The 21,575-nt window shown below is 35.7% G+C and overlaps 1 protein-coding gene across 27 annotated transcripts in view; it reads left to right on the plus strand.

The window, feature by feature from the left end:
- SOX6 (SRY-box transcription factor 6) overlaps positions 1 to 21,575 on the plus strand; it is a 717,975-nt gene that overhangs the window by 245,737 nt on the left and 450,663 nt on the right. Inside the window, exon 1 of one of the 27 annotated variants that reach the window (XM_086677898.1) lies at positions 18,396 to 20,430. The exons of the other annotated variants lie outside the window; for them this stretch is intronic. The gene's annotated coding sequence lies outside the window, so the exon portion shown is untranslated. Of the gene's footprint in view, positions 1 to 18,395; positions 20,431 to 21,575 lie in introns of those variants that run through there. 27 annotated transcript variants of the gene reach the window in all.

Below are 21,575 nucleotides of genomic sequence, written 5' to 3' on the forward strand. Positions count from 1 at the left end.
TTTTTCTTCTCTTTCTGATCCCACACCTTATTTTCTATAGAGAACTTCATGGTTATTAGAATGTAGGAAATGTTTGATAATGTCTAACTGGATGGAACTGTTAGTACTTTCAATAGATAAAATGTAAAAATGATTGTAATGTCTTATATAACTCAGTAGACTATAAGCAACTGGGAAAGTTATCTATGATGAATACTTCACATGAAATCTGAATCATAGTGTGACACTAGAAATTTAAAAAATTTAAGCTATCAGTGACAACTTTAATATGCTTTTTAGTTGTTAAACGTGTGCATCCTTTTTTCTTTCTTATAATTTCCTGTTCCATTTTTCTCTTCCTCATTTTTTCTTCATCTAGTTTATAGATTTGAATATTTGCATTTCTTAACCCTGTATCTTCTTTGGTGTGGACTGAAATACCCAAAGGACATTGGGGTTTTGCCTAGTTATTATGAAATAACTTGAACTTTTATTTTAAATTTTTTCCAGCTGTATAAATTGTTTATTTTGGAAATAAGTCTGGCTCATTTTTTAATGGAAATTATCATCTTAGATATAGTGTGCCAAGTATTGTTTGAGACAATGGCAATACAACAGTGAATAAAACAAAATCCCTGCTCTCATTAAGTTTATATTCTAGTGGTAGGGGGAAGATACTCAAAAATAACAAATAAGCAAGTAAAATATAGTATGTCAGAAGAAACATCAAAAAGGAGAAAGGAGGTAGGGAGGGCTGAGGTGGGGAGTTGGTTATTTTATTGTATAAAATACATTAAGTCCTGATGGATAAGTTGATATTTGAGCTGCGATCAGAAAGAAGTGAAGGAGCAAATCATGCAGATATTGGGGGAAGAGCATTCTAGGAAGAGGGAACTAGTATCTAGATATATAGGAGTGAACTTGATGAGTTTGAGGAATAGTAGTAAGGAGGCCAGTGTAGCTCTATGGTGTGAATGAAGAGGATTTGCTGGATTTAAGCTACTGCAAGGGCTTTGGCTTTTACCTTGAGGAAGCGGGAAACCATTGAAGGGCTCTCAGCTGAAAAGTATCACAATCTGACTTGCAGTTTAACTCTGGCTGCTGAGTTAGTAGATTATATCAAGGAGACTACTTAGGAAAGAGGTTTTTGCAGTAATCTGGGAAAAGGTGATGGGTCTTGGATGAATAAATGAACAAGTGAGTGAATGAACAACTAAATATACAGTAATTGTATGTCATTCTGAACAAATATAATGAAAATTGACCTAATTAGGTAAGTCTTCCCTAAGATCTGAGATGTGAAAGGATAATAGACAATGGTAAAATAAAAGGGCTAGGGTCGGGGAGGGGAGTAAAATATTTTAGGCAAAAGAAAGAGTGTATACAAAGGTTCTGTGGTGGGAGGGTGCATGTTGTGTTCCAGTAACTGGAAGATTGCTGATGAGGCCAGAGCTCAGAGAGCTAACATTTATGTGCTGATTATTTAACCTATTTTTCAAAATAGTCTTAGGTAGTTCTTATTGTTTCCATTTTAGAGTTGAGGACACTGAAGCTTAGAAAAGTGAAGTGACTTGCCCAAGATCAGATTAGTAAGAAATGGCAGGGCTTGTTTATTTATTGTAGTCCCTCTTCCCATCCCTACCACGATACTCACGATAGTATTAATTTCAATGAGGGCAGAAACTTTATTTTGTTGAAGCTGTATCTTTAGCAACTAGAACAGTGCCAAGCACTTGATAGATGCTCAGTAAATACTTGCTGAATAAATGAATGAGAGAATGAGTTAGAATCAAGGTATATCTAACTCCAAAGTCCATGTCCTTAACCACATCCTGTATATTCAGATGCAAATTCGAGTTACCAGATTGTTTCTTAGAGGTTTTGATAAGGGACCAAAACCTTAGGCCAGTGCAATCCAAAAGAGATGAAAACATTACTGAGGGGGAAATAGAACTCAGAAAGAGTAGAGTAAATGTTTCAAAAAAAAAAATTTGCTGTAAACTAGAATAGGTGAGAAGAGAGGAGGAAAAGAAAGGCTCTGATTCTAAAGCGGGGTGGCTATCTACAATAGCTTTCACTAGAACATGGGCCTGGAAATTTTTTTGCTTTGCTATCCCACAGGTACGCATTGCTTTGACTTAGCCAGTTTATCTTTAGGAAGCAGAACACAGCCAAAGTGCTCCACATAATTTCTCTCTGTGGTTCCCTTTAATTCTTGCACTCACCAGTTCCTCTTCCTCAAACATTTTTCTTTTCAGGTACTCTCAGATAATTTGTCCCCAGTGCAAGATGACTATGGGACACACTGTATCAGTTGACTTTTTGGTTCTGAGTTGGTAGTTCTGGTATGTAACTTCACACCTGTCTATCCATAGGTATTTCTCTCTAAAAGAGAGCTTTGTGTATCTCATTTTTTTGTGTATCTTGCTCCTGAAACTGTGGGATAGCAAAGCAAGAAAATTTCCAGGCTAAGGTTCTAGTGAAAGTTATCATGGATAGCCACCCAGCTTTAGAAACAGGGCCTTCTTTTCCTCCTCTCTTCTTATCTATTCTAGTTTAGGGCAAACTTTAGGCCTTCATCTTTCTTTTTCTTCACCTTGCACTGTCTCATATTCTTTGACCATTTTAAGCTGTTTATCTTTTCCTTTTTGTCACAGAGGAAGAATTGTTCTGTCTCTTCATAAGGTGACATATCCATTTGTGCTTTTTACTTCCATCCCCTCCCACCTCAGCGAGAACTTTGCTCTGTTAATTATCCCCATTTTGTCTGGCAACACGTATTTTTAATTTTTTTTTATGGAGTTAGAGATTCAGGTTCTAATTCCTGTTTTGCCACTTTCTGGCTTTGGAAACTTGAGCAAGTAATTTGACTTCTTGGACTCTCAATTTCTTGATAAATACCAATTTTCTTGCTAAAAGCCTTGCGGGTTTATAGGGAATCAGTCACAGTAAGTAAGGTATGTGATAGCACCTTATAAGCTAGAGAACACTATTCAAATGCAAAGTGTTATTATTATAATCTATGTGCACAAATAGTTCAGGTCTCTTCTTAAAGTAGTTTTCCTCAACATCGCGTACCTTTGAAATATCCTTATTTCCTTCTTCCTTTTATAGTCAAACCTTTGAAACAATAGTCTTTATTTGCCTTCTGTATCTCCTTGGTCTTAAACCTACTAGAATCTGGCTTCCATTTGATTCTGGATAACTCTTGTGAGTCTATTGCCTTCAAGATTACTGGGGATTGACTAATTTCATGTTTAATGCCTTTTCCTCAGCTCTTAATCTTCCTACTTTCTGTTAACAGTTGATATTTTTGGCAAAAAAAGCACTCAGCAAAGTATTTAATATGTAGTACATATTTTACAGGTTTTTAGTAAATAAATGTATTCTCTTTAGCCTTTTTGGATGAATCTACTTTTCTCTCTCACAAACCACAAATATATTCATCTCCAAATTTCATCTGTTTCCACTGTTTTTACTCTATACTCTTTTAGAAGTCTCATCTGTTCTAAGACCTCTACATGGATAGACCTCATATCTACTTTTCAGCTTTATCCTGAGCCTTAGTTCTGCCTATTATTTATTTTATTTTATTTTATTTTATTTTATTTTATTTTAGAGAAAGAGCACACAAGCAGGGGAGAGGGGCAGCAGGAGGGGGGGGGGATCTTAAGCAGCTCTGTCAATCCCACAACCCTGGGATCATAACCTGAGCAGAAATCAAGAGTCAGACACCCAACTGACTGAGCCACCAAGGTGCCAGTTCTGCCTATTTAAGTCTATGTGTCTATCCGAACATCTTTTGTCACTTCAGATTCATCAAGTTTACCATCCCCTTTCCCTAAATCAATTTCTGTTTTAGACTTTTGAATTTTTGACAATGATACCAGCACTCAGTCACCCAGACTTGAAACTTTATAAATGCATTGACTTCTTTTTGTATCACTACCATAGTTATTCGTTTGTTCATCAAATGTTGATTCTGTGTTTATTATATATAAAATACTATGCTAGGTAGTGGAATACATAAGTGAAACAAAACAGACAAAAATAACTGATCTCAAGGATCTTATATTCTATCTGTTTGCTTTCATTCATTTGCTCTTTAAATATTGAGAGTGATAGAGGTACTACTTTATATAGGGTTGTCAAAGAAGTCTTCTGATATGGAAACATTTGATCAGGAACCCCAATGAAATGAGAGAGTAAGTCATGCAAATTTTGGGGGGAAGAAATTTTAGACAGAGGGGAAAAGGTACAGAAAGGCCTTGAAGTGGGAGACACTTGAATGTTCAAAGAAAAGTTGCTACCAGTGGTGTGATTAGATCCAAGTGAGTGAATAGAAGAGAAGTTAAAGATGCTGTTAGACTTTTGGTGGCCAGATCAAGTGGTGCCCTCTAGACTCTTTTATCTAAATGAAATGGGAAACCACTGGAGAGTTTAGGAGAAGAGCATGATGTAATTTCCAGTTTTAAAAGAATCACACTGCTGTGAGAATAGACTAGAAAAGCAGGTGTCGAAGTAAGGACACTAGTTAGGAGGTGAATACAAAAGTGTCTAGATGAGAGATGATGATGACTTGGACTAGAGTGGTAGCGGCAGAAGATGGTATGAGCTATGTATGAAAGTATAAATGAGAAAAAAGAGCCTTTTCTGGGGAGATGTAGCATGGCTTACTGAGTTGGCGAAACCTTTCTTCCTAGGTGCCTTTTCCTTTAGATGCGTTATGCCAGGGCACATGGCTTAGAGAGCAGAATGCTGGCTACATTTGTAGCCTATTTGCTCCTTCCGCTGTGCACCCTTGTGCAGTAAATAAACTGTAGAACTGTCCACAGCTTTCCTGGATAGAGGTGAAGGGAATGACAATTCACTCTTCTTTTTAAAAAATTCCCATTATTCTTATCCAGGCCTTTAATGACTTCATATATATTTAATCTCTCTAGCTAGACTATAAAGCCACTGACAACCGAACTATGTCTTTTTTTTTTTTTTTTACCCTAAGTCATGACCGAATATGTTTGACCATTTCTGATAAGCTATGTGTGAAATGAGTACAGGCCAGTATGTGAAGGAATGCCGTGGAGACGCAGGAGTTCTTAACTTGTGTTCAAGTCATGGACTCTTGAGAACCCTTTGAAAACTATTAGAAGTCTTTCTAGGAGATATACATATGCCCAGGATTTTGCACATGATCTCAGTGGTTCATGGACTTTGGAGCCCCTACCCCAGACTTTGGTTAGATCCCTTTGATAGGAACCAGGACTGTCTTATTCTTTGTTTCACTAGTACCTGACATGATGTCCTACCTATAATTTGATATTTGTTGATAGCAGCAATAATGAAACCATTTATGTCTATTCTTTGTGGAGATCATTATACTAGAGTTCCTGAGGTTTAAAATAGTTCGCATACTAATAAAAGCTAGTTATAACATCTTATGTCCATTGTTAAGATATATGGACTATCAAATGTAAAGCTCATTGATATGACCTATGTAAGTTAAAAGTGGATGTGTTTTTTGTAGCATGTAGTATTAGTTGTTATTTGAGACACTGACTATTTCAGTGTACTTGGGTTTGTTTTAATGGCTGACACCAACCGCAAGGAAGGTAACAAAGTGCTTGATGTTTTTTATATGTGCCTATTTCTATAACCCAGCAATATCTTGAAATGACCTGGTGTGGAGACGAGGAAAGTCTAGGGACTGCTGCCAAGTCCTCCAGAGCAGCAACATGGACGTAGTTTAGTCAGTTTTACTAAAAGTTTGAAATCTACTGTTCTAAAGGCACATGCAGAAACTGTGCTAATTGGTAGCTTATTTTCCATATGGTTCTGTTTTAATGAAGCATATTTGATGCAGATGGTTGGAAAGTAATATCTAAACTGACCCTGACTAATTCCTACAGTGCTTCCACTCCAGTACTTAACAGTGCCTTTGTAAAGTTTCTTCATTCACAGCTTCTTTTTTTTCAGTTGAAATGTGGCTTAGGATAACTGAAAACTATTCTTTTGACCTCTGAAGAGAACAAGAACAGTCATTTCCTCTCTGATTCTAGGTCAAGACTACTCTCCAGTTTGATTTCTTTAGTACTATTGGTGTTCTCTTCGTTATCATTATGGTTTTCTGAATACATTTCGTTGAGGAAATTGGCATTACAAAGGATCACCTATAGGAACTGAAGTAACTTTACTAATAGCTTTGTTAACATAACAATACTCTTACCTCTTCAGGGATATGAAATAGAACAGCCTAGAATATTAATAACTATCCTTTGTTTACACATCCTATGTATCTTATGCAATGAAATTGGACTTGCTAGATACTGTTAAGTTAGAAGTGAAATCAGATAAATGGTCCAACAATACTGCAAAAATCCTTCCATCTCCTCTCTTCCCTTCTATGAGACTAGAATATCAACATATAGTCATTGTGTTTGTCTTAAATCTTTAGAAAGAGTTCAGATATGTTATCTTGCTTAACAATGATATGCTGATTTCCTCTAAGTGTTTTATTTTCATGTACTTGTAGCTAAATATGTGCATTTGTCTTCATATTTGTTCATATTTGCTTAAGAATATAGATAATGTTCTTGTTAGAGTTGAGGTTGAATTCTGCAGAGCAAAAAAAGAGACATGGTTCAGTGGGTTTGTATCCATTTGGCTGTTTTTTTTTCTTTTTTCTCACATTGTCACTAAAATATTCTCTTTGTTATCTGAATAGGACATCTGCTGACTAGCCTGACCCTCTTTACCTGATTGTGTGAAAAGTCTTGGTTAAATCTGTTAGACATTGAAGGCCCAGGGATCTGCTAAGTGCTTCTGAGCTTGAAAGACACACTGTCCTTGGTCTGTTTTGTGTTTCCCACTTATGGACACCTTTGATAAATAACCCTGATGTAGGTATGGGATAAGCCAAACAATGCAGTATTCTGAGCAGTAATTGATCCAAAGGGCTAATTACCTCTTAATAAACATATTTTCTCATATTGTAGGGAGGCTCAAAAATGTAATACAAAAATTAGTTTTTCACGCAACTTAGTTATCTTAATACAGGCAGTCCTAAAACTGAAGAAAAAAAAAACTGGTTTGTGAGAAAACTTTTAGAATCACAGTCCTATTTATTTACCTCTTTTCTCCTGTTGTGTTTCACTAGGGCAGTGTTCTGCCCAGATATACTTGTGTGTGTTTGGAGAGTTGTATTGAACACACCCCTTTGCCACAGGCAGTATTCATCTTTAAATGTCAACTTCAATGCTGAAATTTTATGAGAAAGGAAAGGAATACACATTTTCAGTTATTTTAGACTTCTCTTTGGAAAATACAGTTTGCTGCTGTTGTCTCAAGTTGGAAGGATTTGCAGAGTTTTCTTCAAATACTCATGGAAAGCAAATGCAATCCTGAATTAGATTAGGAAAAAAAATGTGCCTTTCTTCTAAAAATCTTAATAATTGTACTACATCAATTTTAGTCATTTTTTTTAAACTTTTCCTCAGTTTATATCCACCCTGAAGAGTCCTCCTCCTCCTCTTCCTTCTCCTCCTCTTCCTCCTCCTCCTCCTCCTTCTTCTTTTGTCTTGCCTTGTTTGTTCTATTTCAAGCATGGTTTAACTTTTCACTGGAGCAAGAGCCTAAAAAGGTCAGAGTAAGAAGAGAATAATTACCTTTGTGACAATTGTTCAGTTATTCAAAATAGAATGTTATTTCCCAAGTAATGTTTGGAAACAAAATTGAAGAATTACTTTTGAGTTTGATTCACTTTGAGAAATCTCAGAAAAACTTTAAAGATTTGTCACTGTTTTTCCCCTTATATAAGAATGCTTCTTATACTCAAAGAGAATAGCTCTTTGGAATACTCTCTGATTTTGAACTCTGTGGAAAACCACTTACAAGGTATGGGGAGCGCTATGTCTAATTAGACAGCTGGAGATCAGCTATTACCATGGTGTTGATAGTAAGTATGGGAGGGGCTCTGGAAATGATGTTTAAAATACCAGGTTGCCTCAAACAGCAGTTTAAGGATAAGAAAAATCCAGCTACTTAGCGTTTTTGCCATTATTGTATAAATGTTAGGTACTTGGGAAGGTTTTTTCCCTTTTCTTTTCAGAGAAATAATACCCTTTATTTTAGAAATAAAACAAGATATTTAGCTGGGCTTTGGGTTAGTTAGGCTTTAGGCTTTTATTAGGCTTTTAAAATTTTTATTTTTTTAAATTTCTTACTATGGTTTTCAGGTCTTATTTTTGAACTATATCTCTTTTGGTCTTGATTTTGTTTTCAGAGAAATAGCAGAGCTAAGCTTTTCATTTAATTGTAATAAAATACTGCCCTAAAGAAGAAGGAGATATGATTTTTTTACTGGCTTATATAGAAAAGCATATAACTGTAATAATATTTTAACTATAGTTTGTATAGACCATACTCATTTAAACTCTATGCAAATCTTTGTTACTTCAGGGCAAACAAACTACAAAACCATAATGTGTGGTGTAGTGAGCACACACCATAAATTTGATAATCATACTTGTGAATTCATCATATTTTATATAGGAGATCGCTGTAGCATTATGAATAGTAATGTGCAAATGACGTGAAAAAAATGTTGCCACATTCTTGAATGTTTAGTGATTTTAATGCCACTGTATTATTTCATTTTGTGCCGAGTTACATTGATTGATAAGTGAAGGTAGTAAAATAGCAGAAATGTTACTTTGGTTTTAATGTGTGGAGTTTCTATAATTCCCCCATGAATCTGGACTGTTACTCTAAATACTCCTTTTGTGGTGTAGCAGGAAAAATGCTGCCCAGTCTACCCATGTTACCCTGATAGGCCTGCCTCTACTGTTTAGAGAAATAGGAGTGGGAGGCTGTCTTAAGTGAAAGTGAAAAAAGGCATTTGTTTAGCTGCATGGCAACACAAATATTTCACTTAGTGAGGACTGACAATGCATCTCATTATGTGAGCCAGTGCCAGCTTGTAAAAAATTTGTTTAACTTTCCATATTAGTTGACGGTGCCTGTGCTTAACTGTTTGAAGCCTGGCATCCAGGTCCCTTCCCCCTCCCCCAGCACACACTTTTTGTCTACCACTGTTTGTTTGTTTTTAATCCCAAAGTAATAGGTAAGAGAGAGCCAAGGATATTTGGTCCATTGAATGCTATTAGGAATATGTGGGGAAGCCTGCCAGATTGAAGTCTGCCTCAGGCTGAACATTTGTCACTTCTTCTCATTTCTCTTTTTCCGGATGCACTTTTCTTAAGGCTAATTGTTATATTGTGCCCTGACAGTAGAAACATTGGATGGTATTTGTTTTAGGTTGACAGTTACCTTATGGTACCACCATTGCCTGAGTAGCATGTTCTCAAGATAATAATTCTTAATCTTAAATTCACCAATCTCCTCTTACAATGCATTTGGATCCTAGGCTATTTTTGCTTCTTATAGCATTAGAAAGCAGAAGAAAATAAATTAAAGATGACCATCATATCACTTGTTTAGAATTAATTATTTTATGGATTTTGATTTGAAGAAAGTAGAGAAGTACTTTATTTCAGGAGTGTTTGAGATAAAGTCTCTATGTTCTCATTGGCATGATCACTACCTTGTGGCATCAATTTCAATAGTTTTACCAGGATGTGGTGGTGTAAGGGGAGGACAAAATACGTTTTTAGATGTCTGTGACTGTAGTATATAAACGAAAGATTCTCAGCACTCATGAGCATAGGATGACGTGCAAGCACCAACTGGATGAGTATTCCAGAAAATGCGTACTTTTTTTTTTTCATAATTTCATCATACTTTTTAAAGCTGTGGCATCAGGAATTTCTGTTTGTTAAGAGAACATTTCAAAATGTTTTACCCAGTGAGAGAGTACTAGTTCTAGAATAAACTAAGAGAAATAATTTATAATGGACAAAGCACTTTAAAATTATAAAAACTAAGAGAGTTAAATTTGGGGATCACTTTGCATGAAAAAATTGTAAACAATTCAAATTGTTGATAATTTCTCTATACTAATATCTGCATAAGGCCTAGGGGATTGAACTTTGTGGGTCTATTTACATTTCTTTCATAAAAGTAATTGAGGCATTTAACTTTTTAGAAATAAGAAATAGATTTAAAAAAGACAAAAATAAGAAATAGATTCGGATATGAGAATTAGAACTTTGTTATAAAATAGATTCCTTGTTTTCCAAATTCAGTCGCTGGAAATTTGTAGTAAAATCTTTCCCTCTTCTTCCTTCCCTCTACTGCATTCTGGTTCTAATGGTATTCCATCTCTTTCTATTTTTAGTGTAGACTTTGGACCTCTGGGAGAAGAGAATCCTTTTAAATCCTCAAAACTGTGGCATCATCTGTTAGGCAGAAGCTTGAACTGGCTGGGGATTGTAAATGCCTGCCAAGGATCTTTCTGACCTCTTTACTTCTTACTACCCCCATAGTAGTTGTGGATTTTTGCTGAATTAGTCACATTCTAGCCCTTGTCTGGGCTTTTTAGATAGGAAACACAATATGCCATCAGTCGATGGGATGGGCCAGGGGTGTGGATGTACTAGAAGGCAATGCAGTTACAGTCTGGATGGAACCCAAGGTAAATGTTTTGCCATTAGCTTTCTCATCAATTAGATAGTTGTGGTTAGCCTCAAAGGGCTAATATATGGATTTTTTTAAAACACGTTTGGATTTTTCAGTTCTGCATGTTATTGCTTAGTTCCTTCTAATAAAAAGCAGCTCACTTCCTCTCTTCGAGTAGAACAGTACTTCAACTTTCCCAGCAAGTCTTGCTTTAAAGTCCATGGATTGGTCTAGTAACAAGAGCACAAATATGAGGCTTCAAATTTACTAAGTAGTTCTGATTTCTCATTCTGTGGTTCAGAGTAAGAGGTAGAAGGGTTGTTTCTGTAGCATCTTTGTCTCCATGTTTCCCTCCCTACCCATCCAGTCATTAGCTCAGATTTAGAGTGTTTGGTATCGGCTTTATAGCACACTATTACGATATTCTGTCACAAATTGCATAGCTCCCAAAGTGGAAAAAAAAAAAAAAAAACTTCTGGTTCTTTGCCACTTACAATGAATGGAAGATAGTTAACATCCAATAAATATTTGTTAAGTGAATAATTGAATGGATGAGTGAGAATGTAGGGAATGTTGACAAGAGGAGAAGAGTGTAATTCTTGAAAGATGTGTTTGGGAATGATTTAATGTTGTGGACACTTGAAATTCAAATTCTGAGATTAGCTGGTAACCTGTTGAAACGAGGAGTTCTTAATTCAAAAATTTTTGGAGAGATTTTTACTTTTCTAGCTGGTACAAATTAGCCACCAGTTTTTTTTCCAGAAATTGTCAGGTAGCATTTGGTTTCCCAAATTTGATATTTTGGAAGGCAGTAGGATCTTCTAAAATGTCATACTTGGAAAACTACCTAGGATTCAGAATAAATTATTTTTATAGTACCAGAAAGATGAGATGACATCTTAGAAAATTCTATACCTATCTGTAGTTTCATATTTACTTTGCAAAGATACTAGAAGCATGAGGCTGCCCAGAAAGGAAAGTTGGCATGTCACACTACAGGAAGTTTGGCCGAAGTGTCTCTATCTGGACGTGAATTTTCTTTCTTTTTTTTCTTTCAGGTTTTTATTTAAATTTCAGTTAGTTAACATACAGTGTACTATTAGTTTCGGGTGTAGAATTTAGTGATTCAACACTTACATACAACACCCAGTGCTCATCACAACGAGTGCCCTCCTCAGTCTCCATCAGCTATTTAACCCATCTCCCACCCACCTCCTGTCTGGTAACTATTAGTTTGTTCTCTCTAGTTGAGAGTCTTATTTCTTGGTTTTCCTCTCTTTTTTCCTCCATTATGTTTGCTTGTTTTGTTTGTTTGTTTTTAATTTTTTAACGTTTATTTATTTTGAGAGAGAGAGACAGAGTGGGAGCAGGGGAGGGGCAGAGAGAGAGGGAGACACAGAATCTGAAGCAGGCTCCAGGCTCTGAGCTGTCAGCACAGAGTCCGACCCGGGGCTCGAACTCACAGACCGTGAGATCATGACCTGAGCTGAAGTCTGGCACTTAACTGACGGAGCCACTCAGGCGCCCCTGCTTGTTTTGTTTCTTAAATTCCACATATGAATGAAAATCATATGACATTTGTCTTTCTCTGATTTACTTTGCTTAGCATAATACTGTCTAGCTCCATTCACGTGATTGCAAATGGCAAGATTTCATTATTTTTGATGGCTGAGTAACATTCCATCTTCTTTATCCATTCATCAATTGATGGACATTTGGGTTCTTTCTATAATTTGGCTGTTGTCGATAATGCTGCTATAAACATCGGGGTGCGTGTATCCCTTGGAATTAATATTTTTGTAGCCTTTGGGTAAATATCTAGTAGTGCAATTGCTGGATTGTAGGGTAGTTCTATTTTTATCTCTTATCTTTTATCTAAACTTCTTATATCTTATCTTTTATCTAAACTTCCATAGTGTTTTCCAGCATGACTGCACCAGTTTTTACTTCCACCAACAGCATAAGAGGGTTCTCCTTTCTCTGCATCCTCGCCAACATCTGTTTCCTCTGTTTTTAGCCATTCTGACTGGTGTGAAGTTTATCTCATTGTAGTTTTGATTTGTATTTCCTGATGATGAGTGATATTGAGCATCTTTTCAATGTGTCTGCTGGCCATCTGTATGGACATGAATTTTCTTCAAGTTTGATTATGAATTACTTGTCTGCACTTGATTCTAAATGTGAAGGTCGGTTTTTCAAGCTGAATCAGAGTGTACTTAATAGTCAGACTGTCTCCAGTTATACTTTAACCTACTGTGGTGCTACTGTGGTGCCTTATGGGGGAAACTTTGTGATCATGTTCATTATATAGGGATAGGTAGGCTAGTGGAGTGAGCATGGGTTCTTTAAATAGCTTCATAATGGGGAAAATCCCTTGGGGAGCCACATGTGCTAAACTTTATGCTGAATATTTAAAATCAAGGTACTGTCCCCAAATCCTACTAGTATTCTTCAAGCCTTTACCCTTTTTATAAAGTCAAGAGACATTCTTTTCTCTTTACTATTATTTGCCCAATGCCATGCCATTTAGACCGTCAGATATTCTTGAGGTTTGCAGGTATCTCTCATGATCAATCATTTATCTGCTTGTGTAGTTAATGGTATATTTGTGCAAGTGGTATATATTTTATATGCTGGCCACAAGGTAACAAAGGCCCAGTTGTTTTTATGGTGAAGAGATACAGATTTTTCCTCCCCAATTAAGCAGGTAATTTACATGTCTAGCCTCTCAAACATTAAAACATACTTCCCGTTATGTGTGGGAGGTTTACTTCATATTTTATTGTCCATTTGCTAAAATATAAATAATTTAAAAATTGAGCATGTATTTTGGGTATCTTTGGGCATGTAATGTCCAATACAGATAGTGTATGAAAAGTTCCATTCTTTATACACTGTGAATATGATAACTGTCAAAATATGTTAGCATGCATTATTTATAACTCTCAGAACCTCCTAATTTTGAATAACACATTGTATTTAAAATGTAGGATTTAAAAAATAGGTTGTATGAATGCGATATCTTCATCTCAAATCCTCTACATACTTTTGAACTGATTAGTATAGAAGCATTTGTATTTTTCTGATATATTTCATACCATTCCTTCTACTTGGAATATATCTGACAAACATTATACTTGTAGGATTTCTATTCATCTTTCAAGTCTCAGCTCCTTGCAGTCTTCTCTGGTCTTACTTCATTTGAACTCCCATAGTATTTTGTATTTCCCTTTTTGTGCTTGTCATAATTTGTCTTTTTAGTAGTTTCTGTGAATATTTTTTTCTATTAGCTTCTGATCATTTTTGTTTGTTTGTTTTTGTTTTTTTTAGGACAGGGATATTAAACTAAATCCATCTTAAATAACTTATATGACCATATAGTGCCTACTTTTCCATAAGCATTCAGTATGTAATTATTGAGTTATATAAATTCTGAAAAGTTCCACACTCTCAATTCCTTTCATAATTTACCAAATTTGCATTGCTCTTCTTACATTTGGTTTCTCTTATATTTGTTGATTGCCTTTACTGTTTTCATATTATCCTGGGAGTTCAGGAAGGAGTAGTTTCTTGAATTTGCAGATGAGTTGAATGTATCTTCTAAAAATATGAAGTGTGTTATTTATTGTGGGGCCTTGGACAAATCTGGAGTTTGTGATTGGGAAGGGGGGAAGGAATTGACATGTTACCCTCACCATTATTGCTCATGCCCCTCTGTCCCTTTTGCCAACCGTGATTTTGGAGTGGGATCTATGCCATACTTCTTGGTACTCTCTAACACAGGAGTTTGCTCATAATCAGTGCTCTAAACAGATTAATAAAATGATTGTGTGAATGAATTTGACATCAGTAAATTGACATCAGACATTTGCCTTTGATGCCTCAGCCACTCTTTCCATTAATGGCTTTCTATTCTCCCCAGGCTTTCTTTGTATTTGTGTTCTCCTTCCATTCCATCATTTAAAATCTTGCTTTCAAGAAGGCATTTGGTAGTCATATCGAACCCAAGATATAAAGGACCAATAATAGTTTAATATGTTGTTCTTTTGTGGCATATGAATTTAAAAGGTAGAAGTCTTTTCAAATAAAAATTAAGATAAATGAATTAAGTTATGTGAGATCTTCTTTCAAAAGAAAGGTATTGGTTTGCTTGACCTCATACAGAAACATGTTTATAGCTGGGCTCCAAAACAGTTTTGGTAGTGCTTAGGGACCCATGGAGAAACTCCTAGAGACAGTTGCTGAAGATAGGCCTCTATAAGTCTTTGTAAATGTTCTAACGATTTAATTTATGTATTTTTTAAAGTTTGTTTATTTATTTTGAGAGAGACAGGGACAGCACAAGTGGGGAAGGAGCAGTGCGAGAGAGAGAGAGAGAGAGAGAGAGAGAGAGAGAGAGAGAGAAAGAGAGAGAATCCCAAGCAGGCTCCACGCTGCCAGCACAGAGCCCGATGTGGGGCTGGAAACCATGAAGCCCTGAGATCATGACCTGAGTAGAAACCAAGAGTCAGATGATTAACTGACTGAACCACCCAGGCACCCCAGTGTTCTAAAGATTTTAAACTTAACAATGGCTAAGGATAGAAAGAAGAATAGAAAGAGTACATTGGGATAGCTGACCTGGAAGAGAGGAAATGGAACTAAAGTTATCAAAGGAAAAGACCTTTATTCTCACTTGCCTTAAGAATGACTAGATACATGGTTCCTCTTTTGGGACTGTTAGAAATGATTCAAAGAAATCTTTGCTGTGCAGCTGCTATTACAATGAAGAGTTTGCAATTGTTATTATTTTCTTTTTCTGAAGTTACATCACTGTAATAATTATTGAAAAAAGAAATTCATGAATTATAGATAGATACTGTTTACTGTATTCCCTTTCCATCATTTTTTTTCTGGCAAAATCACCTTGATTTTTTTTTTTCTTTTTTTTGAGAACGATGCTTCTTTTGGTCAATGTGGATGGGATAGAGCTGCCCTTTCCCTCCCAAGTCATAGACAATGGGAATTCCATATGTCTGGCCACACTGTTGGATAAACATGTTATCCAAGTTAGGTAATGAGACTGAATCCTAGGATCTTCACTGGAATTAATGGGAAAGAAGCATTGTCTTCCTACTGTTAGTCGTCTTTGCCTCTCAAGTGGGAGAACCTGCCTGAGATGGACCAATTCCTGATTACATAATTCTAATACAGAATCCAACTGTGTCGGAAGCCAGGACTTTTCAGTTATGTTTAGCCAAGGGGAAAAAATATATATACATTTTACATATATATGTATGTATATATACATGTATATACATGTATATATATATTTAATTTTATTAAAAAAATTTTAATGTTTATTTATTCTTAGAGAGAGAGAGAGAGAGAGAGAGAGAGTGAGCAGAGGAAGTGCAGAAAGAGAGGGAGACAGAATCTGAAGCAGGCTCCAGGCTCTGAGCTGTCAGCACAGAGCCTAACACAGGGCTCGAACCCACAAACTGTGAGATCATGACCTGAGCCGAAATTGGATGCTTAACCACCCAGGAGCCACCCAGGCACCCCTGAGTTAGTTTTTATCACTTACAACTAAAAGTATTCTAACAAATACGACCAGAATTGCACAAATGACAGCACAACTGGTGAGGTGGATGGATACATGTAATTTGGAGAAATATGTTGATGTCCATTGACTTATCCAATATGTGCAATTTATTTATTCCACTTTACTTTCCATGAAAGGGTGAGTGGGGTGATATGATGAAGGTCATTATACTTTCTATTGAAATAATTAATATTGTCAAAGAATAAAATGCAAATGAGATGGTATAGCTAGGTAAGTTCCAGACTTTGTTATTTTGAAAATAGAACAAGTTTTCATGCTAAGTGAAATAAGTCAGTGTGAGAAAGGCAAATACCATATGATTTTACTCATATGTGGAATCTTAAAAAAGCAAATGAATTAAACAAAAAGCGGAATCAGAACTATAATACAGCGAACAAACTGATGGTTGGCAGAGGGAATGTGTAAAATGAGTGAAGAGGAGTGGGAGATACAAGCTTCCATTTATGGAATGAGTAAGTCACAGGAATAAAAGGCACAGAATAAGGAATATAGTCAATGATATTAATAGTGTTATATGCTGACAGATGGTAGCTACACTTGTGGTGAGCACAGCATAATGTATAGAGTTGTTGAGTCACTATGTTGTACACCTGAAAGTAATGTAACATTGTGCATCAACTGTAAAAAAAAATAGAGAAAATTTTAACCGAAGAAAATAGAACATATGTATGGATTTTTTCCTGGGTTAAGAAATATAGTTTTCCTTCTTTCTAAATAAAAGAAGTTGAAATTTGCTTATATTTTTAATATATACTCATCTATTGAAGTTTGATATTTTTGTTAGATGTACAACTTGGACAGGAATTGGAGAGAGTACTTTACCTATGCTCTGAAGAAATATCCTCTTCTTGTGACATTTTCATATGTTAATCCTATTCATTAATATATAATTCTACTTAAGATCAACTTTAATTGGTTTACTTCAAATTAGAGATCCTCTCACTAGTTTGGAAAACACAAAACATAAATGAATATTGTAGTACAAATTTTGTTGTTCTCCTGGAAAAATAATTGGAATTTTGAAGAAAATGTATTCTCCAAATCTAGTTACGCAAACTCTACTTGACATTTGAAAGTGGCAATGTTTTTAATTTATATTTACCTTTTAGGAGGTCTACATTTTATCTGTCTTTTCACATTGTTAGAAATATATATGTAAAATATGTATGTGAAGACTAGGTTGATATATGATCATCTCTCTTAAGAAATAGTGGACCTTTGTAACAAGATTTTATTATTAAAAAAAATTAAAAACTCCAACATTAAAATAATATTCTAGGTTTTCTTGCTTTTTCCCCTGCCATTCAAGGATGTATATTTTCAGTCAAATTTGGTCTTTTTAACTTGGCAAACCTTAAGTGACAAGGTCTTAAGATGACACTGTTTTCTCCCTAATTCTTATAGATTGTAGATATGTTCTTCAGATCTAAGAACTATAGATCTAAGTCCCCTGGGTGTTGATGTTCTCACCAGGAAATGATCATGTTCGGAGGTTGGAGTGCCAACTAGTCCATGAGACCAAGGCCCCCACTAGAACCATTTTAACATCAAGTCGAAGTTACAGAAGCCTAAACCTTTAAGGGTCCATGCAGATAATAGCACATTTGGAATGGCATGCACACTTAGTCATGTGGGTGGAATTTCTCAGAGGTAGTGGATTTGTAGGTTTTATTATCTGTCATTATGTATGATTACCCCTTTGCAACCCAGACAAATAAAGATTAAAATGTAAAATTTGGGGTGCCTGAGTGGCTCAGTCGGTTGAGCATCTGACTGTTGATTTTGGTTCAGGTCATGATCTCACCATTGTGGGATCCAGCCCTGCATTGGGCTATGCATTGAATGCGAAGCCTGCTTAAGATTTTTCCTCTCTCTCCCTTTACCTCTCCCCCATATGTTCTCTCTCTCTCTGTCTCTACAATACAATACAATACAATACAATACAATGTAAAATTCTTAGGAAACTGCTTCTAATAACCCTTCCTTTCTTCTTCATATAATCCTTCTACATAGTGATTTTTCTTTTTAGTCACTCACTATCTATTTACTTCTCCTATCCAAACCTACTAATGGGATAGTATCCTTTAACAGTTGCATTGACCTTTATTATTGTTGTTGTTATTGTTGTTGTTAAATTTTTAATTATATTCATATTAAAACAACAGGAAAAAAGATAAAATCTCACACACAATTTTGCAATATGTCATCTATTTTCATTTTTATCTGCTTATTTCCAGTCCTTGTCCAATTTTTAAAATTTTTTTTCTTTTGGTTATTTATTTTTGAGTGAGAGAGAGAGAGAGACAGAACGTGAGTGGAGAAGGGGCAGAGAGAGAAGGAGACAGAATCCAAAGCAGGCTCCAGGCTCTGAGCTATCAGCACAGAACCTAATGCGGGGCTCGAACTCACAGACTGTGAGATCATGACCTGACCTGAAGTCGGCTGCTTAACCAACTGAGCCACCTAGGCACCCCAGTCCTTGTCCAGTTTTTTAAAAACAATTTAACTTAAATGATATCAGAGCATAGATGTCATTGTGTATTCTTTGTTTTTCATTTACTGTTATATAATAAACACTTCCCATCATGAAGAGCTTACCATGGCCCATACAGACACTTGGGGAAGCCCTGGTATATCTTACTTTCTTTGGATTTGCCATTTGGGTCTTATTTTAGATATCTTCCTCCTGGTCTTATGATACTCCATTTACAATTAACCTGAAGCTTTTACTAAGGGAAGATATAATTTCTACTTTTTATGAGAATACATCTTAACATTTACCACTAACTATGAAGTGCTCTGTAGTTTTTTCTTTTTCTGCATCTCTTGCATCTTGAGAAATTTATAGAATTTTTCTTCTTTAATCTGTTAATATGGTATTATTGGCAGCTTTTTCTGAACCATCTAGCATTACTGAGATAAACTCATTCTTGATGGATTTTCATTTACACTGTAGAATTAATTAATATTTAAAGAATTTTTGATTTTGTTCATAAATGAGATTAGTCTATGATTTTCACTTTTTATAGTATCTTTATTTTGTTTTGGGATTAAGGATATTTTAGCCTTAAAAGTGTTTTGGGAGTCATATACATTTTAGTGTGAAAGGAACTCACAGTATTACCTCTTGTAGAGGCATTATGTTTACACTCTAACTAGAAGGAAAAATATTTTTATCCTTAAAAGATTTTGAAACATCAACCTAAGATAGCACTTTTTGGTTTTGTTTTTTGAATTTTTTGTGGGGGGCAGGGAACTGCGAGGGGGAAGTTGGGGATAGAGAAAATGTTGGTAAAGCATGGTAGTTGCCTCTGTAAGTCTCTGTCATAGTGTATAATTATTCTGGTGTTTATCTTTGAATACTTTTTGGCAGACCTGTGGTATGATCAATTGGGATTAAGAGGAGAGTAGTTTGATGACATTGGTTAGGGAAGAGAAGGTATTAACTGAACATTGAAAAAGGTTCCTGCACCAAAGTTGGAGCTATATATGATCTGAAATTTAAATACACTGTAATTAGTCTGTTTATATCCCTAATGCCTTTAAAAGTTACAAAGATAGAGCTTCTCCTGCAGGCCCCACAATTTTCCCATTGGTTGCATTAAGCCATTAATGACACAATTTTTCCTCCCAAACTCTTCCTGAAGTTAATTTTAGTCAGATTTTTATCTCTACAAAAAATCTGGGGAGTAGGTGTGGACCTATATGTAATTTGACCTATGTTTAATCTCATTTCATTCTATAAAAAATAGTTCAACACAAATGTTAGGTAGGAGCCCTTTAATTTTGGCATTTCTGAATATTTGATATGACTACTGATGCAATTTCGTACAAAAGAGGTGCTGACTTTCTTCTGTTCTTACTGTTCTAAAGGTATCACAGTTTAATTCAGCACATAATTTTTGAGCACCTGCTATGCAGCAGGTCCCAGATATTCAAAGATGATTGTTTTTAAGGAGTTCAAGCTTTCTTTTTCCATCCTTGTTCTCTGAAGGCCGTTTCTTTCCTGATATCCAGGTGCTTTTGTTTCTCTTTCTTTTTGCCTCTGCTTTGTCAAAGCAAAGAGACGTTTAGAGGAAAATTTGAGTTACACCCAAGCTGCTTCTATTGAGAAGAATTAGTACAGCTCTCTGAACATGGGCCTATTGTTTGTTTAGAACCTCGTGTTAATGAGGGCACAATGCTTGTCTTGATTCTTATATGAACCTATTAGCTTTGCTCTGTTCCATAGCGTCGGATCACTGATCTAATGATTGATACTTGATAAAGACAAGGTGAGAAGATTTGGTTGACCAAAACATTAGAAAACCAGTGCAAATTGCATTCTTGCCAGGTATCATTCTTGTTTATAAAAGGCAAACAATAATTTAGGGCTTCAATTTAAAACAAATTATTACTGAAATAAGTTGTAAAAGGCTGTGGAAAAGTAGGAGGGATTTAAAAACCATTTTATTATGCGATTTTTTTTTTCTGTTCTCCATTAATTGAATAATTCTTAAGATAGTTTTCTCTATGTCATTTAGTTTCCTTTTTAGTATCTTTGGATGTAAGATTGAGCTTTGCTGGCCTTTCTTTCTTGTTCTTCGGGTGTTCGTGCCAGCTTTGGCAGCCCTCATTGTCTGTGCTGGCTCAAGTGAAGGAATGGCTGAAGGCTCCTTTTGGAGACCCACTTCACTGGTTATTTTAATTACTCACAGGGATAATTGTTGAGTGGTGCTATATAGGATAGTATTTCCTTGCCACAGGGTCTAGGAATTCTGCCCAGTAATCACTCCTACCCCTGCTGGATAAGTGTATCTGAGTGGAAAGACTGGTAACTGGCTCTAGGTATCTTCCTAAAACCATGTGTAGGGCCTCTGTCAGATTAACTCTTTGAAATTCATGCAACCACCACGAATACTTTCCTCACTGATCTTCTATTTCGTATGGTCCAAAACAGAGAATTTGTGGAGTTTAAAATTAGGACACCAGCTATCGTGTAGCCCTATGAGACCAAAGATTTTCTTTGCTTTCCATTTTTACTGTCAGAGATATTAGAAGAATAATAAGGTTTTGAGTGATAAGGGCTGGTCTTAAATTTTTTTTTTTTTAATTTAAACACTGCTGTGTCAGCTATGTATGCTGTGGTGAAAGACTGTGATATACTGTTTGCTGGTATTCTGTGGTATGGAACTGTTGATACTTTCTGAGATATAGTGCTAAAGAAAATTCTGGGTCCAGCATCCATTAGATATTTCCTCAAACTTAGCTGCTTCTGTAGGTGGAAGGGAGCCTTCTGAACCTCAGAGTTTGTAGTTTTGAAACCTTTTATCAAGGAATAACTAATTCACAATAGGTCAGTAAACCAAAATAAATGGTGAACTTGTATGGGTTACGCTTCAGAATTAGCTTTATGATTGCAATTTTTAAAATAGAAATC

The sequence above is a fragment of the Puma concolor genome, chromosome D1 (genome assembly GCF_028749965.1).
Source record: "Puma concolor isolate L17-30 chromosome D1, mPumCon1.1.hap2, whole genome shotgun sequence".
Taxonomy (NCBI): Eukaryota; Metazoa; Chordata; class Mammalia; order Carnivora; family Felidae; genus Puma; species Puma concolor.